General features: G+C 40.0%; 1 long non-coding RNA gene across 4 annotated transcripts; it reads left to right on the forward strand.

The window, feature by feature from the left end:
• Positions 1–17,433: 17,433 nt before the first annotated feature.
• Positions 17,434–20,434, forward strand: LOC131228996 (uncharacterized). Of its 4 annotated transcripts, XR_009163118.1 has the most exons (9): positions 17,434–17,738; positions 17,879–18,033; positions 18,192–18,281; positions 18,443–18,557; positions 19,241–19,429; positions 19,514–19,563; positions 19,644–19,844; positions 20,027–20,091; positions 20,184–20,434. It is a non-coding gene; the product is annotated as an uncharacterized LOC131228996 (long non-coding RNA). The 4 variants fall into 4 exon arrangements; XR_009163121.1 differs by lacking the exons at positions 19,241–19,429; positions 19,514–19,563; positions 19,644–19,844 and having other exon boundaries at positions 17,440–17,738; positions 17,879–18,281; XR_009163122.1 differs by lacking the exons at positions 18,443–18,557; positions 19,241–19,429; positions 19,514–19,563; positions 19,644–19,844 and having other exon boundaries at positions 17,445–17,738.
• Positions 20,435–25,254: the final 4,820 nt, after the last annotated feature.

A 25,254-nucleotide genomic window follows, 5' to 3' on the forward strand; every position in this document is an offset into this window, starting at 1 on the left:
GAGAATGATAGACCTAGTAATGCCTTACATGAGGAAGAACTGAAAAAGTGAGTAAGCCGTTTGCACCATTCCCTCAGTGGTTGATTGCACCAAAACTTTAGCTAACTTACAGGATATTCTAGAGGTGTTAAAACAAGTGAAAGTCAACATCCCTCTGCTAGACGCTGTGAAACAAATCCTCGCTTACGCCAAATTTTTGAAAGATTTATGCACAACTAAGAGACGACAATCGGAATTGGCCTTGACAATTAGAATTTTGTCTCGATAATCAGCCTCGACAATCGGCCTCGATAATCGGAATCAACCTTGATGATCAGAATCGGCCTCGATAATCGGAATCGGCCCCGTCAATCGGCCTCGACAATCGAAATCGGCCTCAATAATTAGCCTCGACAATCGAAATCGGCCTTGATAATCAGAATCGGCCTTCGACAATCGGCCTCGACAATCAGAATCGGCCTCGACAATCAGAATTGACCTCGATAATCGGAATCGGCCTTGATAATCGGCCACAACAATCGGCCTCGACAATCAGAATCAGCCTCGATAATCAACCTCAACAATTGGAATCAGCCTCGATAATCAGAATCAACCTTGACAATCGACCTAAGGGAAGGTCATAATGTGAACATTTAACTATCATTGTCCATCAATGTGGACATTTAACCATCATTGCTCCTAAGGAGTGGCCCAAATAGAGCCAAACGTATCGTGGGCCCATGGCCTCACATAATGGCCCAATATACATCACCACGGGCCTCACTCACACTACCAAAAAAATGACCAAAGGCTACCGACTATGCTAGTTTTTGGCTACGGATATAAACCGTATCTCTATTGCTATGGCTTAAAACCGTAGCTAAAAATCCCCAAACTGTAGCTAAAAATCCCTAAACCGTAACTAAAAGCTACCACCTTCACATTCCATGCAACCTGCATAACCCCTTGAGGGACTCTACGAGGCCCATTAAAATTCATGTGTTCCATCTAATACGACTATCCGTTTTGAAAAATAATGTTAGGGCAGGATCCAAAAAATGAAGTAGATCGAATGATCAAGTAGATCACACGTTAGGAAACAGTGGAGATTAATACTTTCCATTGAAAGTTGGTGTGGTTCTGTAACGCCCTGAAATTCGGGGGTCGAGCATAACTCAGCTCCCGAGTTCCAAAACATCACTTATGCAACATATTTAATGATGGATGTATGTTGACTGTATTAGTGCATAAAACATGGAATAAATTAAGCCAAAACACAGATATGATTCAGGGATAAGTGAATAAAGCAAGCGGAAGACTTATAGTAAAATATGTGTATAAGTGTAAACCCCTGAATTACATATACAAGCCAGATCGTATGCAAGTGTTACTTAACAAAATTTAAGTATCAAGTTACATTATTTCAATCCCCAAAATAATCCCAGAAATCCCGCGCAACAGACCGAGGCTCGCTAGAACCCGTCTGAAAACTGCATATAGGAGAAGGCAGCCTCGTCGTCATCCAGCTCCCGCTCTACCTCAGATGTCGCATTCACATCTGCAACCTCAGGGCCTAAGACAGAGTCTGGTGGGTGTTTAACACCGCCCCAGAAACGTGGGAGTGAGTGATCAACTCAGTGGAACAATAAGGCACTAGTTAACATGTTATCAGTTCAATCAAACAGTAATGATAAAGCAGGACAATTAAATAAATCCTAAGTACTCTTGTTAATGCAAGGATGAATGCAATATGATGCGTGCCCTCACGCGTACACCATCAGCGTCTTCATCTTACGTTACGCATGACATCGCCTCAAAGTGCGCCACATCTACAAAGCACATGCAAATGCGGTGCATGGATATGATTACCAAGTTGTTATTAGTCCAATTCACACAGCAGGATTGGGAAGCTAAGATACCTTCCTCATGTCACCATCCAAACAGTAATCCGTACTAGGGTCGTCAATCCTAGACATCTCATACGATCATACATTTGAGGTCGTAGCAAAGGGCTCGTCACCAATCAATGCACGCCTTTCATGCCCTTACTACCACAATTTAGCTCGTCACCTCCTTGCGGTATCCAGGTATGCTCGAGGTCACTACAAAGGGCTCGTCACCAATCAATGTAGGCCGACAGCACGAATATAGTGTCCCATACCACCATAATCGGCTCACGAGTTTAGTTGCTCACTGGTCACTACGGGGAGGCTCGTCACCCCAGCGTAGGCCGACAGCTCGACCACGGTGTCCCATACCACCATGTCCGGCTCATGAGTCTTTGTGGATAAAGTACCATAGTTAATTAGGATTTCACTGGTAAATTCGGTATCCTAGATTCAAACAGTAGCGTCCATACATGGTTAACATACAACGGACAATCGGGTTACTTGACGAACTCGACTAGCACGAGCGCACGTTGAATTGAACAACATAGAGTGCGCAAACACTCTGCATGGCCAAACCACTGCCGTCAACTCTAATACGGCTCGGGTTCGTCTAATACGTCCTACGTGGCGAAAGCAATCTCAACCACGAATATAGGGTCAATTACCGACTTCCTGGACTAAGGCATAGTCCCAAACACATTACACTACTACAGGTATTCATATGGAATGTAAAACAGTAATGGAACAACAACTCAATCATGGTACATACTCATCTGAAGATTATCAACTTAACATAAATGTAAGCGTATGGAATGCTTGAATTGAAATAACTTGGAATGTAACTGCATAAAGGAAATCATGCGCATCAATAGGAGTATTGAGAATCACTTCTCAATGCCCGCAATAAGTGTAATAAGTTACACTTAGATCATTCATGCATTTCTACAAACACTTAGCATACATGGAAACAACATACATGACGTATGCTGGAATACATGCACTTAGACAATTCCTTTTACCAAAGAGTTACCATACATGCATCTAGCATACATACATGACAAATAATCATGGCAAACATAAGTGCATAATATATACGTATACGGTACTTTATAAATACACCTAGAATACACAAATCTCAATATAGCACATGCATATCAGGAAAGCAATGTAAACATAACATTTGGCATGTGAAATCTCATCCATAGCAAGAATAAATCACTAACTGGGATTGAAAGCCTTGAAAACCATAACCTATACACTTAAAGTCCGCACCTTAAGCAAAGAAAGAACCACCGATCTGATTTAGACGTGTTGTCTTCGTCAACGGCGCTAGAATACCCTAAAATAAGGATGAAAATGAGATACAACAACACTAAGACTAGTCTAAGCTCTAACATAGGTTAGGGTTAGGTTAACTTACCCCAAAGGAACTCAGAATCGTCAGAAGAACGATTCAAAGTGAAGGTTCAAAGATGAAGAAGAACAAGGAAGAAACCAAGATGATTCACCAACTTATCTCTCTCACTTTCTCTCTCTTTTCCACTCTCTTTCCAAGCTAGGGTTAGAGAAAAATCGTATGGAAATGAGAGCTAGGGTTTAAGGACTATATATAGGCCTTAGAATGATGGAAATAACCCCAGGGTCAAGGTATACTTAGGTTATAACCAAAGTAAGCCTTTCTCGATCCAACGAAGCACTTCTGGTGGGCCTATAACCACGAAAGGTCGGACTTAAGCTCATTGACCATGGATCTAGGTCAAGCAGAGTTTTCATACCGACCGGCTCTACAGATCAGCCGTGGCGGACCACACTCAATTCAACGGTCACGGAAACTCGATCAGGTCCACAAGCACTAGGATATGCCTGGGCCAACTATCCTGATCAGAGGGTGAAATTGGGTCAGAATCCAACGGTCAGATAGCTTAAAATCGTCGCGTAAGCGACACGACTCAGATTTCAATAAAAGCTTAATAAATTCCAACCGTTCTCACATTCTTCACTCCGAGCTCAAGCAAATCGACCCAGAACATCAGATCGACTTGATTTTCGAGGGGATGACCAAGCCCAACTCGGTGACCGCAACAGCCTAAGATCATCACCATCGGACTTTCGACGCGCGGTCTAGGTCCGATCCAGATCTTCCAAAAATTTCCCAGAACAACTGGATTTAGCGATGGATCCCAGATTTCAGAGTAATGTAGCACTCACTAATCTACACGTTTAGAGCCATGCAGATACAATTTAAAGTGATTGATGCGAATTTCACAAGCAATCGAGTAAAGCGCTAATTACCCCAAAACAACTACTTAAGGAAAGATTAGCACAAAAATTCCAAGGTCATTACAGGTTCAATTGGACATAATATTTGTAGATTTGTTGGGCTCATTTCCTATAAAAAAATTACAAAATTAATGAACGGAGTGGATTTGTCAAATGCATCAAGATGGACCCCACAAATAGAATAAAAAAATCCGTCCATCTAGATCCCGCCAAACGTGTGAACACGGAGGGGTGGTTACGGACGGAACAATAGCTACAGTGTAATGGACTTTTAGCTACGGCTTTAGACCGTAGTAGGGCTGTAGCAGGTACAAAATGTGAAAAACTGCTCTCATTTTTCTTTTCCCCCTCTCCTAAAATTTTATTATTTCGCTCTCACGTCCGTCCCTTTCTCACTCACTATCACGTCCGTCCCTTTCTCTCTCACTCTCAATCTCCCACTTCTCTTTTCTCTGTCTCTCTCGATCTCTGACACCATTGTTCCTGTTCCTTTCTCTCTCTTTCTCTCTCGATCTCCCGCACCATTGTTCGAAACAGAAAAATTGTCATCAGCATTCCTTAGATTGCATCGTCAGAGAGGATTTTGGTATGCTTTCTTCTCTCTCGATCTCCCGCCCCTTTTCTCTGTCTCTCTCGATCTCCGACACCTTGATTAATTGCAAATCAAGCCTCATCCCAATTAATTGGATGATGAGGCTTGGATGATGATGAGAAATGCTGCAATAAGTCATTGGACTATAGTAGTTATCCAACCAATGGCATGAGAAAGGATCTATTCACTTAAACAAGAAGCATTGGTTGACGGGCTGTTGAAGACAGAGCCTAGAGAGTGGTCATAGGATGATCAGAAATCCAACGGTGGGATTTCAAAGTGGGATGGGTTAAAAAATCAAACCTCAATCATAGCAAATGCCATGCAAGGATAGAAAATTCTTTGTATGATTACCTGTTGCCTGTGGAGCCTTTGTTTCTCAATCTTAATTGCACAGATGGGTTTTTTAAATTTTTTGCCTATATACACTCACGTGGTGGCACACCAGATCAATGATTTCAATTACTAGAACTCATATGAAGTGTTCTATATAGCATTTCTCTTAATTTCAATTACTAGATCAATGTTTTCAATCACTTGATTTCAATGAATATGAAATTTTTATGGAGTTGGTTGTTAAAACATGCAGGGGAGTTGGTTGTTAAAATGTCAAAGAGATGTGATTTTGTGGAGTAGTATATTTTCAATTTGATTGTATTCTCTCTCTATCCGTTGATGGAATATACTTTCAAGGTATATTGTTGTTTGATACTCACAACAGACTACTATTTTGTTTGATGATGCTGGAATATTAGTAAAGGGTATTGATGTCAACACCCAACCTGATTGATTTGCTTACCCTCCATTTTCCATTTTGGGCATTCTAAAGAGTACATTTGTGGTAATATTTCAAGACCCAAAATTGAACATAGGGTGCAGCTAAATCAATTGGAGCAAGCATTAATAACGACTCCTCTGGTTAATCTAATAACCTGTAATTGATTGCTTTTTTTCAACTCAAAAGGAATGCCATAAATTTATAGTAGCCGCATGAATCCCTACTTTTAAGGTGCTGGCCCACTTCAACCATTCATGGTCCCACTACATCTTGTTGCAATTCCTGCTTTCTTTCATTTCTGGTAATTAAATCACATATATTCAACTCAAAGAACTTTGCTACGTCAATATAGTAGTTACACAATTAGAATAGATAGCTTGAACAGGGAACTACGATTTTAAGTTTCTTTAAAACAGAAACAAGGAACCAAAGAAGCAAAGTAGGTGTGGGAGCGGGGAACCATCTGTTTCAAATTATTTTATATTAGAATCTAATTAAGAATCATGATATAGGAAGCTACTTAAAGGGAGAGAGAGAGAGAGAGAGAGAGAGAGAGAGAGAGAGAGAGAGAGAGAGAGAGAGTTAAAAGGATCCTACAACTCAAGAAAAACACAATAGTGCAACATTTTGATTTTATTTTGAGTCGAACATCTTTGGAATCTTTTCTGCATTCTTTCTTGCTAGAATTGTTTTGGCCATAACCAATTAATTGTGCTATAGGTCTTCAAGCTGTACCATCCATTGGCCTTGAGAGATTTCTTGATCAGCACGACCTACCAGTAGATTAAGGTCTATTTGGTTGACGTTCATCTGGCCAAGCTGACAAACAACATTCTTATCAATGAATTGTTTGATGCACCATTGAATTCTTGATAGAAAACACATAAAAGGGATATTTAGAACCTTTGCTTGAAATCCCTTATAGAACCTTCCAGTCTAACCATTTCCATCATTTTACTTGGAGCCTCAACTAATAATACAACAATGGTGGTGGCCTGCACTGGGTTTTAAGTCTTCAAAGATCTCTTTTCATGGCAACGAAGGAACTTTTGCCTTGGGTAACTTGTTGTGCTTGTATGGATGCTAATAGATGATCTTTTCTCATTGTGCATTGATAACAACAATGAACCATTTCTGACTAGCATTTTAGCTAAGTATTTCAAAACTCTTTGGTGTTTTAGTTGATTTTAAATCAAGATCATAGATGCATGTGTTTAGAATTATATTCGTGAATGAGTGAAAAATACTTATTAATTATTTTTTTGGTAAGGTGCAAGTTCAAAATGGACCCTTTGGTTAATCGAGTTTCACCTGTAATGGATAGGGAGTGGATAACACTAAGTTTTCCGGACCCATGTTTTATTTCTGGAATAAGAAGTTTTTTAAAGTTTGCACGAGATCACCTTCCTGTTAGAGAAACCATTTTTTGTCCATGCACCACTTGCAGATGTGCACGTTTACCGATATCTTATGATGATTTGGAAATACATCTAATGAAAAATGGATTCAATCCAAGATATAGGGTTTGGAACATGCATGGTGAGCATGTATCACCTGAGTGCACTGAACGTGCATAAAGTTCCCAACAATGCCATAGTGTCCCAAACTTAAATGACGTTCACAACACAATCGTTCAAGAACTCGGTGGTAATAACCTAGATGAAGTTGTCCAGGATAAGCCGAACATGACCCCTGTAGTCGAAGGCGAATTTAGGGAAAATGAAAGTAATGATTTTGAAGCAAATCTACAAGAAACAATGACTGAGCTATACCCTGGGGTAGAACATTTCACCATGCTGACTTTCATTGTACAGCTTTTTAAATTAAAGGTGAACCATGGATGGAGTGAAAAAAGCTTTACAGAGCACCTTCAACTACTAAAGAAGGTGTTGCCTTCTGGTAATAAGGCCCCAACTAATACCTACCAAGCAAAGAAGATTATTACAAAGTTGGGTCTTGGTTATGTGAAGATCCCTGCTTATCCAAATGACTGCATCTTGTGCTGGAGAGAGCACAAGATGAAAACTAATTGTCCAACTTGTAACACTTCTAGGTTCAAGGTAGAAATGGATGATGACAGAAAATAATTTCAAGTACCTGCCAAGGTGTTAAGGTGTTTTTCATTAACACCAAGGCTACAAAGAATGTTCAGTATGCCATGGTTGGCGAAAGAAATGTCCTGGCACTCAACTAGGAAATTGCAACATGAAAAGATGGAGCATCCAGCTGATTCTATTGAATGGAGGAATCTTGATGACAAGTATACGAATTTTTCAATTGAGCCTCGTAATGTTCGATTGGGTTTGGCTATAGATGGGTTTAACTCATACAGCACTTATAGTGCTTCATATAGTTCATGGCCCGTTATGTGTGTGATGTACAACCTTCCACCAAAGCTTTGTATGAAACCTCAATTTACTATATTGACTTTGCTCATTGAGGGACCGTGACAACCGGGAAAGGATATTGACCTTTACTTACAACCATTGATTAATGAACTTCAAGACTTATGGCAGAAAGGAGTCATGACGTTCGATGCATACCATGAAAGCAATTTCAATATGTGTGCAGTTCTGCTCTGGACAATCCATGACTTTCCAGCATATGGCAACGTTTCCGGTTGTAGAACCAAGGGTAAATATGGTTGTCCTGTATGTGGTCCCAACACAGATTCCTTGCGACTCAAATATGAAAAGAAACATGTTTATATGGGCCATAGACAATGGTTGCCAATGTTGGACCAGGCTAGAAAGGACACAAGTGCTAGCACTTACAATAAGAAAGTGGAGATACGACGACAACCGATCCATTTGGATGGGATTGAGGTCGAAAGACAAATTGCGAACCTTAATATGTGGTGGGGGAAGTCTGGGAAGAAGAATAGAAGGGGTATTGATGGAGGCCGACAAGAGCTAACTGATGACGTTGAATCACCGTGGTTCTTCAAACGGTCTACATTATTTGATCTGGAGTATTGGAAAGATATTCTCGTGCACCACAACCTTGATGTTATGCATGTCGAGAAAAATATATGTGAAATCCTTGTCGCTTTGATGTTGAACATGCCCGGCAAAACCAAGGATGATGTTAATGCCCGCAGGGACCTGAAATGGTTGGGAATTAAGAAGCGTCTATGGCTGAAAAAGAGCAATGGTAAGACAATTTAGAAACAAGGTCCTTTCTGTCTAAGAAATGAAGAGAAAAAGCTTTTCATTCAGACTTTGCATAATTTACGTGTTCCTATTGGTTTTAGTGTGAACTGGAAGACCATTGTAATGGAAGATTGCATGGATTTAAAGGGAATGAAGTCTCATTCTTATCATGTGTTGATGCAACATCTACTCCCGGTTCTTATTCAGCATGCATTCAATGATAGGAAGGTCATTCGTCCTATAATTATAAGCTTTTGCACCTTCTTTAATGCCTTGTGCTTGTCAACCATAGACCTTCAAACGCTCATTACTCTCGAGAGGGGCATGGCTAGGACGTTATGTCAGCTTGAGATTATATATCCTCCATCGATATTTGTCATGATGATGTATCTTACCATCCACTTGGCCTACGAGGCTCGCATAAGTGGTCCTGTATACTATCGATGGATGTATCCATTCGAAAGGTACGCTATGAGCTTAGTAAGAATAAATATGTGAAATGTCTAAAGATGCATGTATATGTAATGTATCATTATTTTTGTCAGGTTCATGAAGACATTCAAGGCTTTTGTCCATAACAAGACGCGACCTGAGGGTTGCATTGCAGAACAATACATCCAAGAGGAGACGGTTATATACTGCAACCAATACAGAGGAAAACATAAAACAAGCCTCTTGGAAAAGTTGGAAAAATGTTTTGATGGAGTCATTCCAAAACCACAGAAGTTACAAGAAATTGTTGACGATGATTTTAATGATGACAATGTTGGTCCAGTAGGTTTGAGTCAAAGTGTCATCTAATGGGTATCAAATGTGAACAAGCTCGTACTTGGGTCACGAAGAGTCATCCTAGCTATGATGCATAGGAAGGGTATGTACTTTTAGCTCATATGTATATATCTTCTTTACTTTATGCAATTTCAATATAACATTGGTATCGAATAACCCACAGGAAGTACAAAGATTTCTTGCAGCGATGTTACAGGAGGACCAACAAGGTGCCTAGCGAGGATGAATTCATACCTTGGTTGAAGAGACAAACAGAGTTCAATGAATCTAACGAAGAAGAATTCAAAGATATAGTGAGAGGACCTCTAGCTTTTGCTACGCAATATAATAAGTATTGTATTAATGGTTTCCTTTTCGTCACTACGGAATATGAGGAAAATAAAACGAACCAAAATAGTGGGGTTATGACAGAGGGTATGACCACCTTCCGATCTAGTGTTAAGGATATAAATACAGTGGATGGAAATCAACCTTACTATGGAGTCCTTCATAGAATTATCTAATTGGAGTACCGTATAGGGTATAAGCCCACCCTATTTAAGTGTGCTGGGTTGAAGGCGACACATCATGGTGTTGCTATTGATGTTGAAGTGAATCTGAGATTAGTAAATTTGTCTAGTCTTTATAGTTCAGACAAAGTGGGTGACGAGCCGTTCATTCTCGCGGAGCATGCCGTACAAGTTTTCTACTCTAAAGATCATAAAAATCCTGAATGGCTCGTGGTCTTAGAGGTTCCAAAAAAGATTTTTGTCAAAGAGGAGACATGCCTTCTATCAAAACTATTGAAGGCTGTAACTGATGCCGATGCAGGACCTGATCTCACCACCTTAGCAAATGCCGATGAGTTGATATTCAATGAACCTGAAGAAGTCAATGTTGTAGTTGAGAAAACAAAGAAAAGAAACAATCAAGGAGAATCTATTGAATTCTTTGTATTTTTAATCCATGTAACAAAATGATATATATCGAAGGAAATATAATGAAGGTATGGATAATATAGTGAATTGTTTGTGCTTTATCTGTTATTTAAATTGTTTCTTAACCATTAGGGTTTTTTTTATTATTAACATATAAATAAGCACATGGACTCACAGCCAGAGGCATTGGGTGCAAATGGGTGCAATACCAAAGGTAATAAGATAGTTCTCATTAATTAGATATGTGGATTTCATTTATCTTATATATTGGCGGTAATCAACGATGTTTATATATAATTATTATTCTTTTTTATGTAGATGTGCCAGCTTCTTCTTCATCTAGAAAGAGAGGCCCTACTAAGGGTGCTTCTTTACATGTGCAACCTGATAGGAAAAAGTCCTTAAGACGAATGAATTCAGGTAACCGAATGAGGACAGTCCCAATCACAAAGACTTTGCATCACATATCGGTGTCCTAGCCCGTGCTCATATCCCGATCATATATGAGGACTTTGGCCAGGTGCCTTATGCACACATTCAAAAGGTCATAGAACATTGTCATTATTTTATGAGTTTGAGGGTCAAAGTTGGGATGCAGGTGTTTGGTACATAACACAACGCATTAATGAAACATGGAGAAATTATAAGAAAAGGTTGACTAAACATTATATAGAAAACAATGATCCTATAGTTGTTAGAGATAGTCCTGCCCCCCCAGGTGTCCCTATGGAGGATTGGAGGATCTTTGTGGATCAACACAACACCGAGCAATTTAAAAGAGTAAGTGAAAGGAATAAAGTCAATCGGGCAAAGTTAAAAGGACCTGCGTGTCTTGGGAGGCGCAGCATGGCTGTTACTCGCCATCAGATGGTATGTATATAAAGATAGGTATTATAGTTTAAAATTAAATTTAATTTTGATCTAATTAACTCTGTTAATGATGTGTATTTGAACGATATGTTATGTGCCAAAGGTGATGGAGAGGAGTCTTACCTCTGATGCCGAGATAGGTAGAGGTGATGTCTACTTAAGAGCCCATACGAGCAAGGACAAAGTCGTCCAGTATCCTGACCTTGTTGTAAGTGCACCCCTCTTACCACTAACTAGTACCATTATGAAATGTCATTATATAACTTTAAATTATTTTACGTTCATTTGTATTAATTTTGTCACGGCAAAAACTAGATGAGCTTTATAGTATTAATCCTGCTTCTAAGATGACTGGCATTGACGATGCCCTTACACATGTACTAATAAAGTTTTAAAATTACTTGAGTTTCACGGTAATTATGAATTTCCTAATAATTTGATTTGCAATGTTTTACAGTTGGTTGGTTCTGACAGTGGAGAATGAATGCGTGGTTTGGGTTGCTCGATAAGAAAAACAGGACTGAAGAAGTCAACCCCTGCCCGTTTAAAGCTACATAATATGGCAAAAGAAAAAGAAGGCCTAGCGCAGGATATATTAGAGATAAAGAAATCATTGGTTGATATAAAGTCCTGGGTGGGTATACATCAAGAGGCACAGTCTGATCAAAACCTCCCATCACCACCAGTGGCTGAATCTACTCAGGGATCATCGGTATGCAATTATAATTTCGCTAATGTAATAAGCTTACAATTATATTATAAATTCTAACAATACTAACACCATTTTATATGTGTACATGTAGCCGGATATGATATATATCGGTAAGAAATGTGAGTTGCTTGGTTGGGGCTTACGTGGTGTTGTTGCTTGTGGTCAAGTACATGAAGTTAGTCCAAATGCAGTTGTCCATTGTGAGCCATTAGTAGAGGGAGCTTTTGTTGTTATCCTGACTGAGAGTATACACCATGATGCTCCTTTATGGAAAGAAGATGGATTCGCATCTACACTTGGAGAGGCCGGTCCGGGATCACTTGTGCAATGGGGGAAGCAATCAATGATATTCCTATAATTTGAAAAAATATAGTACTATATAATTGAACGTATAGTAATTTGGCTTAAGTGGGTTTTGGTTGGGGCTTACATGATGCTGTTTTTTAGCTTAAGTAGTTACTCTATATGATGTTTGGCCTAAGTAGTTACTCTATATGATGTTTGGCTTTTTTTTTTTTTTGGTACTCTATAATTCATTGATATTTATAGTCTGCGTGAATTTTGCACTATATATTTGAATATATTTATAGTCTTAGGCTCCATTTGGTCATCACATTGGTGTTTTTGAATGTAAATTTATCTTAAACTAAATGGAGCTTAAGCCCTTTTTTAACTCCGCCAATGCAACTCCTTGCATTGCCGGTCCCAAGCCCAGGTAAAGGAGGAGGGAGAAGGGCTTCAAGGTGAGTTTTATCATTATTTTTTTTTTCCATTTTTTGAAGCTGTTATAATTTTTGAGTTTATTTTTGCTTGCAGGCTGGCAGATTTGCTCGCATATGTTGGCGTATGGCCTTACAATTCTCAGAGGTATGCATGGAACTTAACAAGATCATTGGCCTATAAGTTCATTCATGTTGTATCTGATGATTCTACATTCAGTGGATTATGATGTCAATAGGATCACCTGGTGATGAGAAAATCTGTTGATCTCATTTGCTCACAAATCTACAGTGCATGGGTTGGAGAATGTATAGCATAGGAGAATGGAAGGTAGAGTGATCTTGCTTCCTTCTGGACCCTCCATGTGGTTGGCAGGAATGATTTTTTGGGTATGGTCTTAGATTTGTGATCATCATGGTTGGGACTACCATTGGTATGACATTGCCATATTTAATTAGGTTACTTTTTAGTGACCATATTCATGCGAGGCCTCTCTGCTTTTCAACTGCAACATTAATCTAGTTTGAACAGTGATTGTCATTTGTTACTGATTTCCTCTCTTATTTTCTTCCTGTTGCAATTGCATTTCCAGAGATGGTTGAATAGATGGCCCTAGAAAGTGAATGTAATTAGGCTGGCTGGAGAAGGAAGCCGGTTCCATCAGTTTCAAGTGGTGGCACTCTTCCGAATTTCAAATGATGCCGGAAGCTTTTCTCTACATCTACAAGTCAGTAGTCTCTGAATTTCAAATGATGATATTAGCTGCTTTTCTGATTCAGTGGCAAATTAAAATAGACAAGCTCTAGAAATTTTCACAGATAGGCAAAGGACCATGTGACTAGGAAACCCCACTTTTTATTTTTATTGTTTATTTAAGACTGAATCTTCGTTTATTTTATTTCCTCACTACTACTAATGTCAATATTGTATCTTGTATTTATATCCAAAGATCTGTTATGAAAACAATAAAAAGAAAACTTTTACTTTTCTATGACTGTATGATTTTTCAAGTTTGTTACAAACCCCTTCTTCTAAAAACCACTGGTTTTATTTTAATGACAACAAGGAAAGTGTAGCATATGAACTGTTGCAATGTGATTCAAGCCGAGGAAAAAAGGAAATAAAAGTTTTGTTTATGGAGACACTTTGTTTTTGAAAATTCTGTTTGGTCATTTTAATGATTTTGAGAAATTGAAACCCATGTAAATAGAATAAATATGAAATCTAATTGTAAGGACAATGGAGAACTCCCTAACTAAAATTTCTTATTTCAGGCACTTGTTGTCCTCATGCATGATATGGGTCCAAACTGGGAGCTGATAAGTGATGCTATCAACAGTACCCTGCAGTTCAAGGTGAAGTTGTATTTGGATCTTTTTCTTTGGTTATACTAGGAGCACAGTAACTTATAGTGATCTAAGGGAGCTGGAGCATTTTCTGAGTATGGAGCAAAGTAATTTCATATTATTTACGAATTACTAGAATATGAAGGACAACTTATTAAATGTGTTAACGCGCTTGGCCGTAATGAAAATGATACTATTTAATAGTTAGAAAATGAGTTTCCAATCGTGGAAATCTAATGAGCAAATTGTATGCTGAATATTTGCTGCTAGAAGTGCAGTATGAAGACATTATTATAGTATTTTTAATGTCTGTTTAAAGTCACAAGCTTCACATTTATTTTAATGTCTGTAACTTGCAGTATGAAGGTCTCAAACACCGAGTGCTTGAGTGTTCCTTGGCTGACCTTCAAGTTGATGAGGATCAGTCCTACAGGATTTTACAACCGACAAATTAAGATCGTTGGTCCGTAAGTGGCAAACCTTGATCGAGGTGCATGTACATGTGAAGACGACAGACAACTACACCCTGAGAATGTTTTGCATTGGATTCACCAAGAGGCACCCTAACCAGGTTAAGCGAACCTGTTATGCCCAGTCAAGCCAAATTAGATAGATTCGCAGAAAAATGAGGGAAATCATGGTTAACCAGGCAACATCCTGTGATCTCAAGGAGTTGGCGCTTAAGGTTTAGTGTTTTCATTTTCCCTTTCTATCTTCAATTTTCATGGAATGTTTGAGGATTTTGTTTTAGTGGATGGAGAATTTTGAGAGATGACAATAAGAAATATACATGTAACTGTGGTGCAGATATGGTTTCTGCGGGCTGTGGTGCAGATATACATGTAACTGTTAAAATAGAAAGTGCAGACTCCACACCAAATCTGACACACACTAACAGGTCTCAAGCCCAGTTAAATTTGGATGGTTGGTGTCAGATGGGCAGCTCGGCATTCTTGAGAAGCTGCCCCGAAATAGCTGAGACAAAGCTATGATGATGATACACATATACATATAGATGGAATAAGTGTTTTTCCTTTTCCTTGTTTCTTTTATGTAATTATTGCCACGGATATTAGTAATATTCTCAAGGCATTGGTATCATCATATCATGATCCTGGTATGAGCACTACATGAATAATGTTGTGTTCAGTTCATTGCTATCTGAATCTGGGTTCCGTTTTTCATGAAACCAAAAATGGCAAAAAATAAAAAAGAAAAGAAAAGAAAAGGACATGGCACCAATCTCTGCATCAGTGTTTGTAAATGAATCTGTCATAGCCTATAAACTTGAAATTCTATGGAATGTGTAGCTACTTGATTGACAACTTGTCACTAATGATGGCTTATATATATATATTTGCAGCAAAACCAAGGACGTTTGTTGGATCAGTTTTCAGCCAAATGCTTTCAGGTTAGACAGAAGTGTTTATGGTCCTCAAACTTGAGAATATGTTTTTATACATGGGGTAGGCCCGTGGTGTAGTGATCTAGACTGTTGATCTGATGGCCCATTTTGGAATTGGGAATTTCCAAAAATTCTCACTGATATGACAATCCTAACTAATTGGGAAGAAGAAACAACAACGGCCTACATTTTCAGGGAAAAGGCCAGAGATTGGAATGACTGGGATCTTCCAATCTTTTCATTCCTTGTTTAGCATCTAAACAGGGCTGGGTATTTGGAACTGTCACAGTTGAAGGTTGCAGCACAAGCAGTTTACAAGTATTACAACTCTCTTCCATGTCTGCAGTTGCTGCTTTTTGTACTCATGTACATGTCATCTCATAGATCTTACAATCAGACTATCAGTATTAATTGGACATGACTCCATTTACATTCAGCATCAAACTGGCTGTAGTTGCTTCTCGTAAGGAACACATAAATCTGGAGCAATGGCTGAACGAAAATCTGAGCACATACAAGGATACTTTTTTTGAGGTGATTCACATGCTTTATTTCATTGCCATTGTATGAATGAACTTTTCCTCAATATATGCTGCATTTTTTTCTCTTAAAGCTTCTTCAACATGAAAATGTTTAGAGTCCACTCATGGACATGTCCACTCATGGACATATAATATTCAACCCACGAAAAATAGAGTTCAAGAAAAACTTCTTGAAATCAAGCTTACCCCGAAAGACAATTTCAGTGATAACCTAGTATTGGAGATGCGAAAAAGAAGCACCATATGCAATCAGATTAGTCTAATGCATGGGGTGGTTGGGGCGGTAATAGTGTGGGAGATGTGGAAAAGATGCACTAGACACAAGAAGATCAGCTTAATGCTCACGGTAGCTGGGACAGTAATAGTATGGGAGATGCGAAAAAGCACCAGACACAGTCAGATCAGTCTAATGCATGGGGTGGCTGGAATAGCAATAAAAGGGAAACACAGGCAAGTGAATCTAAAAGACCAACAACAGAGGAGTGTCTTGGATTTAATTCTTGGAATAGAACGGAAGTGCAAAAGAAGTTGGGAGCGGTTTGACCATATGGCTAAGAAGTTGTGCCATCTGCCCATCCCCAAATGTGGTTAACCTCTCGTTTGCCCCTTTTAACTACTGTATATATTCGTCATCCCTCTGATGAATGCACCACCCAATTTGGGAGGGGTTCGACCATATGGCTAAGCAGTTGGCTTCCATATGTTTAAACAGTTTTTTTTTTAAATTTTTTTTATCAAATCATCTAAATTAGGAAAAATCACTTTAAAAGGCCTATTTCAGTATTAAGTACTAAAAACAAGTTTTAATAAACGGACCAAAGTTCTTGATCTGCGAGATGTTTGCCATTTTGATTATCAAGATCATTGCTTTCAATTTTAGAGAATGAGTTGCTCTCTTTCATTTGATTATTTGTAGATAGGCACGCGCCAAACAATGGGAAGTGACCAATGATCAAGGCAGCCATTGTGTCCAGTCCTCTGCAATCAGCAATTTGCTGACAGCCATCAGGATTCTCATTTGTTAGGTTCATCAGAACCTGCAAAGAGGAAAATAAATTAAAAGTTTAAAACTTTTGAGAATTCAATTCCATGCTCTACCATGACACACATATACTGAAGTGGGTCCCTGCTGAATTTAATAAATAAGGATATATAAGACGATAAAATAAATAGCCAAAAAAAACCAGCAATCAGGAATTGGAGGTAAAACTAATAGGCGAACATTTTACTCTCATGTAACAGTCTCAGCTATAAAATGGAAGCACAATCAAGAAATGTCATGATATTTGGCTTGTTCCTTTTCTAATCCTGAACTAATTTGGTACTCTATGGTTCAACATATTGCTAATGGCAGGTTTACTGTAGATTAAGCCCCAGTTTCGTTGCATGAAAGGTTATGGAATCACATGAAAGGTTATTTACTAGTTAGCTTTGTATCCTTGCTAGGTCTGAAAATGAAAATATGCCATTTCCTCGAAAAATCTGATAGATTACAGCGGGGGTGGTGGTTTGGATCAGTCAAACGAAACTTGTTGCAGTAGACATAAGGTGTTTGCTTTTGCTAGCTGGACACTTGCCAAGGTGTTCTACAACAGTCAGATTCAATATTGCAGTAGACATGGTGTTTTAATTATGTGACACAGACTTCAGATAATCTTCCCGGTTATTGTTTGCCTTCTGCTCCGACTGAAAGTATTGGCTATGTGCTGCAAGTACGATCTGCTACACTCGACACATGGCTTCCAGAACAGGTTGCATTTATTCAAAGTAAGCATGCAGAACACTTCTCAGGCTTACATTTCTTATGAGCTTTTTAATTGCCGCAAATCTTCCTACCAATGAGGACAGCTTCTTAGCCTTCTTTATATTGATTTTAATATTGGTCTTACTCCTTTGGTTGTATGCAGCAATGGGAAATGAGAAGTCAAATAGCTACTGGGAAGCAGAACTGCCTCCAAATTACGACAGAAATCTTTTGGTGGGCTCTAGTTGATGAATAGCCTGGATCCATCACACGTGTTGTGAATCACCTTAGCACCCATCTTCTACGTAACATTTGTTTGTTTGTGGTCTAAACACCTTGGTCTTATTAGATGTCTTTCACTTAGTAATACGAGATTTCTTGTGCATCAACTAAAGCTTTGTGTTTTCCTAAATTGTGCATGGTAAAATGGGATTTCACTAACTTGTTAGCATGCCTGACTTGAGCTAACAAAACAGGTTTCTTCTAATTCAAAAGCAGAGCCGGTCCCGGTGCAGGCTGATTCAACACAGAGAGTGCGACCTACACCCAATATCCCACCTCCAAAGGTTGATTATGCCACTGATCTTTTCAATATGCTTTCTATGGATGGCCCAAGTCAAAATGGGTGATATTTTTGGGATCCATGACAAGCTTGAAAGTAATTCATGTCCACTATAAAGTAAATGAGTCAATGTCTTGCTTGTAAATATGTAGTTTTCACTTTCAGGTTGTTGAAATCATTAACCGGTATGAGACAGTGTATTCCAGAGAGCTCAAGAGGCAATAAGCTTGCATTTATACGGGACCTGAAAATGGACAAAACCTGCACCAGGACAGTAATGGTAAGATTTCCTTGTAATTATCATCATCTGCTGATTGTAAAATTTCCCCCTTTGTCTAGGATTTATCTCTCTGTTAAACTGTAACTGCATTTTAGAGATGTGTTAAGATCACTAAAAGTTCTAGGATTTCAGCTCAGCGATTGAGCTTTAGAAGAGTGATTCTTCTATTGTTTTTTAGTTGTGTGATCCCTATGAAGCTGTTGAACTCCTGATGGATGAAAGATTCTTGTTTGTGTCTTAATGATTTCCTGTTGCTTTTCTGGATATATTTGGATCAGTCTTGGCATGTGAAACATTTACTTGTTTTTTGAAGTTGTGGACTGGTGGAACTTAAAAAACCTAGAAAGCTGGGATTTGGGAGCTTAAAAAACTTAAAAGTTAAGACTTAGGAGCTTATGAAAATGATCAAAAATAAAATAACATTTGATCCCTTCAGTTGAGATCAGGGCTGAAGTTGGGAATTTAAGAGCGTCTAGTGTCTCATTGTTTTCATGATTCATCTACCACGACTACAGTAATTTCGATGTGATCTTTAGTCTTTCTTCATGAACTGGAAGTGGGTATTTGGAATTATAGTTTTCTTTTTTTTTCAGACAGAGATTTGAATTTTAGATGTGTTGCTCTTTCCATGCGAATCTGATTTTCTTGAATCTGATTTTCTTCTAACATCTTTCTTACTGTAGATGAGGTGTTAAGAAGCCTCAAATCATGAAAAATTCTGTCACGATCTTGTCGAGTGCAGGTCTTGGGATGGCCATGTTTAGTCTCGGTAAGATCATTGATATGCTCATCATGTTCAGTCTCGGTAAGATCATTGATATGCTCATTCGACGCGAGGGGTGTCATCAAGAAATATGACAGTCCCGAACAAAGTAAGTTTGCTTATTCTATGTACTTGCTATGAATTTCTTAAATCTATATATGCTTTCTCATCACCGTGCCTTCTTTTCTTACAGTTCTTGAAGAATTCTTTCATTTAAGACTTGACTTCTATGTAAAGAGAAAGGTGAGCTTTGATCTAGGCCCCCCATTTTTTCTTTTTGGTAATTGAGAAGATGGTAGTATTGACTTGCTACTTTCATGCAGAAAGTAATGTTGGATAATCTTGAGAAGGAAGAAGCCTAGGCGGAGGAGGTGACAGGACAGATGGAGGGTAGGGCAGGAAAGCCTCTTGCTAAGCTTCTAGACAAGTTGGAAAGAACTAAAGAAAGAACAACACCAAGAAAGCCAATGAAGCAGATACTGTTGTTGAATCTGTAGCATTAGTTAGTACTACAGCTGAAACTGGTAGGCATCATTCTTTTCTGATGAATAAAAAATCATCTTTGTCAGTAAGCCAGTGTTTGGACGTACACGCCAATTGGCAGCACAGAAATTGAAACCCAAAATGGGTGGATTGTCAGTTACCATTTTTTCCCATCTTGAAGATTTCATTCATCTTAATGCATGTTATCTTTTTCTCTCCATAGGACATGTTTCCGAGGGGGCAAAACCCAAAGGCAGGGGAGCTCCGAAGAAGGTTCCTGCTAGAAAGGTGTGCTTGCAAATCCTGAACTTCTTATTTCCCAAGTATCTCCCTGTTTTTGTGGACTCCTCATTGCCTTTTTGGTTTCGTTCTTTCAGTAGAAAATGTCGACTGCCATTGATAGTGAAGAGGAAGATGATGAGGTGCTCGAGCTGAAAGAATGAATGATGAGGTGCTCGAGCTGAAAGAATGAATGATTGTGTTGAGATCAGGGTTGAAGTTGGAAATGAATGATTGTGTTTGATTAAATGAATGAATGATTGTGTTTGATTGAATGAATAAATGATTGTGTTTGATTGAATGAATGAATGATTTAGCCATGAAGTATTTATCTATATCAGCTTATATGAGTTATCAGGGTGTACTACAATGATAAGGGCAGCCATTACTATTAATTTTTTTTATTAACAATAGGCATAGCTACAACTATTAACCGTAGCCTTTTGTTGAAAACCGTAGCTCTTGCTAATTTTAGCCTTTTGCTACGGTTCGCATTCTACTTTTCGCTACAGATACAATCCATAGCTGTATATAAATTTAAAACTACGAACATATCGCTACGGATTTAATCCGTACCTATAGCTTTAATAGCTACGGCTACTACCCGTAGCCTTATATCTGAAAACCGTAGCTGTTGTTAAATTAAGCCTATTGCTACGGTTCTTGCTCAACTTTTAGCTACAGATATAATCCGTAGCTATAGGTACTTTGGGATACAGAAGCTATGGCTACAGTTTTAATCCGTATCCATTGCGTCTATGGCCACGGATATAATTCGTAGCTATAGCTCTTTGACCTATGGCTACGGCATCAATGGCTACGGTCGTGCTACGGACGATAACTGTAGCCATAGGATTTTGGCTACAATTTTTGCTCGTAGCCTTAGGCCCTTTTTTTAGTAGTGTGGGCCCTGCACATCCTAATATACATCACATTGGCCACATCCTATGGGCCTCAAATATATCACAATGGGCCTCTACCCATGGGCTCTAAACACATCACAATGGGCTGCGGCACATGGGCCATAAATACATCACATCGGGCCTCATCGCATATGCCTCATATACACTAAGTGTGCCCTCCACATCAGATGGGACACACCAATAGGTGGCCTGGATATAACACATAAATCACGGTGGCTTCCATCGTCCAGACCATTGGACAGTGTGCATAAAATACATAAATCATGATGAGGTCCACTACACGGACAGTGGGGATCAACCCATACATCACGTGTGGGGCCCACGTCCAAGATCTGGACGCTTTGGATGGTGGCTGGACAGTGTGCATAAAACACATACTTTAAGGAAGTCCCACATGGCAGGTGGGTACCATACATACATCACAACAGACCCCACCCACCACACCGTCCAGATGGACGGTGTGGATACAAAATACATATATCAAGGTGGGTCCCACCTGCCCACGCTAACAACAGATGGGAGACGTGGATATAAACCACCCTACACCTCCAACAGATGGGATGATGTGGATCATGTCCCATAGAATGGTGGGCCACGAGGATGGGATCCACGGATGGATGGGATGCATGAAGGTGGGTCCCACATGGGGCCCACCATAATATAACATTATATATATATATATAATACATACACGTCCAGGCCCCTAGACCGGCGGCCTGGACAAAAACACTGAATAATGTGGGTCCCACATCATCTGGGATGGATGGACAAGATAAACCCATACATCGTGGGGTCCACATGATCAGAAAACAGACAGACGGTGTGGATCTGATACATGTATCTAGGTCAGGCCCACAAAACTCGCTAATGTGGTGCAGCGGGACTGCTGGGACCCACAAAATTTGGGACGTTGCTACAACAGCCAAGGGTGCTCATCCAGAGATGCATGGACGGTCTGGATCGGTGCTGGCCCCACGTGTGGGTGCCACTCATACATTCCAATGGGCCCCACAGATGTACGGCTTGGGTGCAATACATATGGACAATGTTAATCAAACATACATATTAGTGTAGTCCACACACCGTCCAAACAGTTCCAGCACCGTCCAGATGATCCAGACTGTGTGGATATTCAACACATCAGGTGGGCCACAAAAGAGGAAAAAGAGAGAGAGAGAGGGGTAGTGGAAATAAGAGGGACCCTGCCACTATGGGCCCCTCAAGCTTACAATCACATACATCAAGATGGGTCCCAACATATGTGGGCCCTCTAATCATCAAGTCCAAACAAAAAAATACCCATCGTTCTTGCTTCTTCTTGGGCTCCTCCTCATCTTAGCTCCAATGGGACATGATTCAACGGTTGAGATTGATTATGGAGGGTGGGATTGAGTGGTAGGAAGTGGGCCACACTAGCTTCTCTCCATGGGAGGCTCTCTTACATGGACGGTTTCTTGCTTGGAGAATGAGAGAGAGAGGTGATGGGAGAGAAGTGATGGGAGAGAGGGATGGTGAGTGATGGATGGGTGTACTTCACATGTAAGGGAGAGAGTTGACTCTAGGGATGGGGCATGTACTTGACATGTGAGGTGATGTGTACTAATTGATGGGATTGATGGGAGGATGTGATGTTCTCTTAGGATTTACAACGCGTGGCATTTTTCTCGAACTGAATGCGAGCCCACATCTCCTAACCTAGGGATCGGATCGATGTGCGAGACGCGGCTTTGGAACCGCGGCGGTGGCGCGGTCGCAAGGGTACAAGTTTCAAGTCGAGTCGACTCTGATATACGGGACATGACTCAAGATCGCGCGTAAACGCCAATAACAAATCGAGGGTCGCCGGAATTCGACCGGGAGGACCGCGGAAGCCTACGAAATGGTACGGACTAGGATACGGGTCTTACACCTCTCCCCTCCTAATAAAAATTTTATCCTCAAAATTTACTATCATGTAGGACAAAGCAAAGGAAGAGGAAGCATCCACTCATCAATACCATACAAGGCATAATCAATCTATAAATAAATAGCGCTCTCTAATTTGAAGCTCGCACTCTCAAGACGCCTCATTAACGCTATAACGACCCCACTGATCCTCGGATCCCGAATAAAAAATGATCGAAACTGGAATACTATGCATCCTCGAAATCTCAACGGTAGGGAGCTATGTCAAAAAATCCCTAAGTTATTCGAACTCGGGGATCTAACCATTCTAAGTTCTCAACAGTCAGAGAGTGTAGGGTAGCTATCAGTAGATATGTGATGTTATCTTTAGGTATTCCCAAGTTATGCTCTGATACTATCTTCTATCACGCCCCAAACTCAGAAACCGAGCTCACAAAATTCTCGATCACCGAATTCGGTTCTGACAGCCTCCGTAGTACCCCATTCTCGGCTCCTAACGTCCATACGCCAGATTTCGATCCTGGGATCCTACAAGGAGGATTTTCCCATGTACATTTAACTCGTAATAAGCATAACCACAAGTATACCTAAATTACAAAGGCAACATCATCATCATATATCTACTAATATAAACATTTGAATACAATGCTGAAAGGAAAATACATATATCGAAATCAAAGCTCCAGATGTCAGCTACATGCTCTAAGCTCCATGTTATTATAACCTAATGCCACCTACACGCATCTATCGTGCATAAGCTTGCAGAAAGCTTAGAGGGTGGTGAAAGTGTGTGCACAAGATAAGTGCCAAGTATAGAGTACAATGCCATAAATAATAGAATATCGAAAATACTGGCAAGTTCATGATTACAATCTACCATACCAAGGCTATACGATGTAAGAACGTAAGAAGTTAAATATCAGATGCCAAGGATACAATACAATATACAAATCTTGATGAGTCCACGCATACCAGAATGTGTAATATGCGTTGCAAATGAAATGACTAAGCTAGAGCGTGAATTAGGGATGATAGTACGTAGTATCGCAAGCTATGGAGTTGATCACAAGTGACTTCTATCCAGACTGGCCCATACCTGGTTTGGATAGCTGGACACAATGTGGTAAACCCCTGACCACAGGTTATTCGCGCGCCCAACAGAAATCCTGGCCATGCGAAGGTACAAGTAACAAATAGTTGCGCACCACCAGCCCGAGTGGATAGTGAATGAATGAATGAATGAGTATGCAATTTCTACTCAATAAGTCCACATATCAGTACGGTTCCTCTCTGGGGAATCACCAGGGTTTATTACACTCCAAACTAGATTGCCACCCCATCGCGCACAATAAGGTGAGTGGAAGAGACCTTACTATCCGCCTACTAATATCGAGCCCGACTCATCAATACCGGACCCATTCCTTAAGCTGGTCAAACTCAGCCGAGCATTGCCCCCTCCTCTCAGGCAGGTAAGGTCATACCCTCTTGCAACTGAACACGACACAGTGGGAGACGCGGCTTAACGGTATACGGCCCTCATACGCTCATGCATCCACTCGGTCTAGACGTTGGAGCAACCTTTGGAACCAAGAGGGTTCTGGGACTTTCACCTAGGGATATTTATAGCACCCCATGTAGAACAAATTTCTGCTGTCCCATCTAGCCATCCATAATATGCCTGTGGAGGCTACGACCCTGATGTCGCTAGGGCGTATGGTAGTCATATCACAAAATGTGAGATGCATGAGTCATACCATCCAGTCATGCATCAAACCTGTGCGTACCATGCACTCATGTGGGGCAACTCCTCCTATCAGGGAGTCCCATAAACAACATGCCCTATGACATATGCAATGGTTAACCACACCTCATAAAAAACATGCAGATGATGCGTATGGGCATGTATCATGATGCTATGCTATCACATAATAATAATCGGTATCGACAATTGGTACCCATAATCAGCATCGATAAACGGCCTCGCCATTCAGAATTGGCCTCGACAATTAGCCTCGATAATCAGCTTCGACAATCGAAATCGGCCTCGCTAATCAGCCTCGACAATCGAAATCGTCCTCGATAATTAGAACTGGCCTCGACAATCGGGATCGGCCTCAATAATTGGCCTCAATAATCAGAAATAGCCCAGTCAATCGGCCTCAACAACGGAATCAGCCTCGACAATTGGAATCGGCCTCGATAATTAGCCTCGACAATCGGAATCGGCCGCGATAATCGACCTCGACAATCAGCCTCGACAATCGGAATCGACCTCGACAATCGACCTCAACAATCGAAATAGGCCTCGATAATTAGAATCGACTTTGACAATCGGCCTAAGGGA

This window comes from Magnolia sinica, chromosome 16, assembly GCF_029962835.1.
Source record: "Magnolia sinica isolate HGM2019 chromosome 16, MsV1, whole genome shotgun sequence".
Lineage (NCBI taxonomy): Eukaryota > Viridiplantae > Streptophyta > Magnoliopsida > Magnoliales > Magnoliaceae > Magnolia > Magnolia sinica.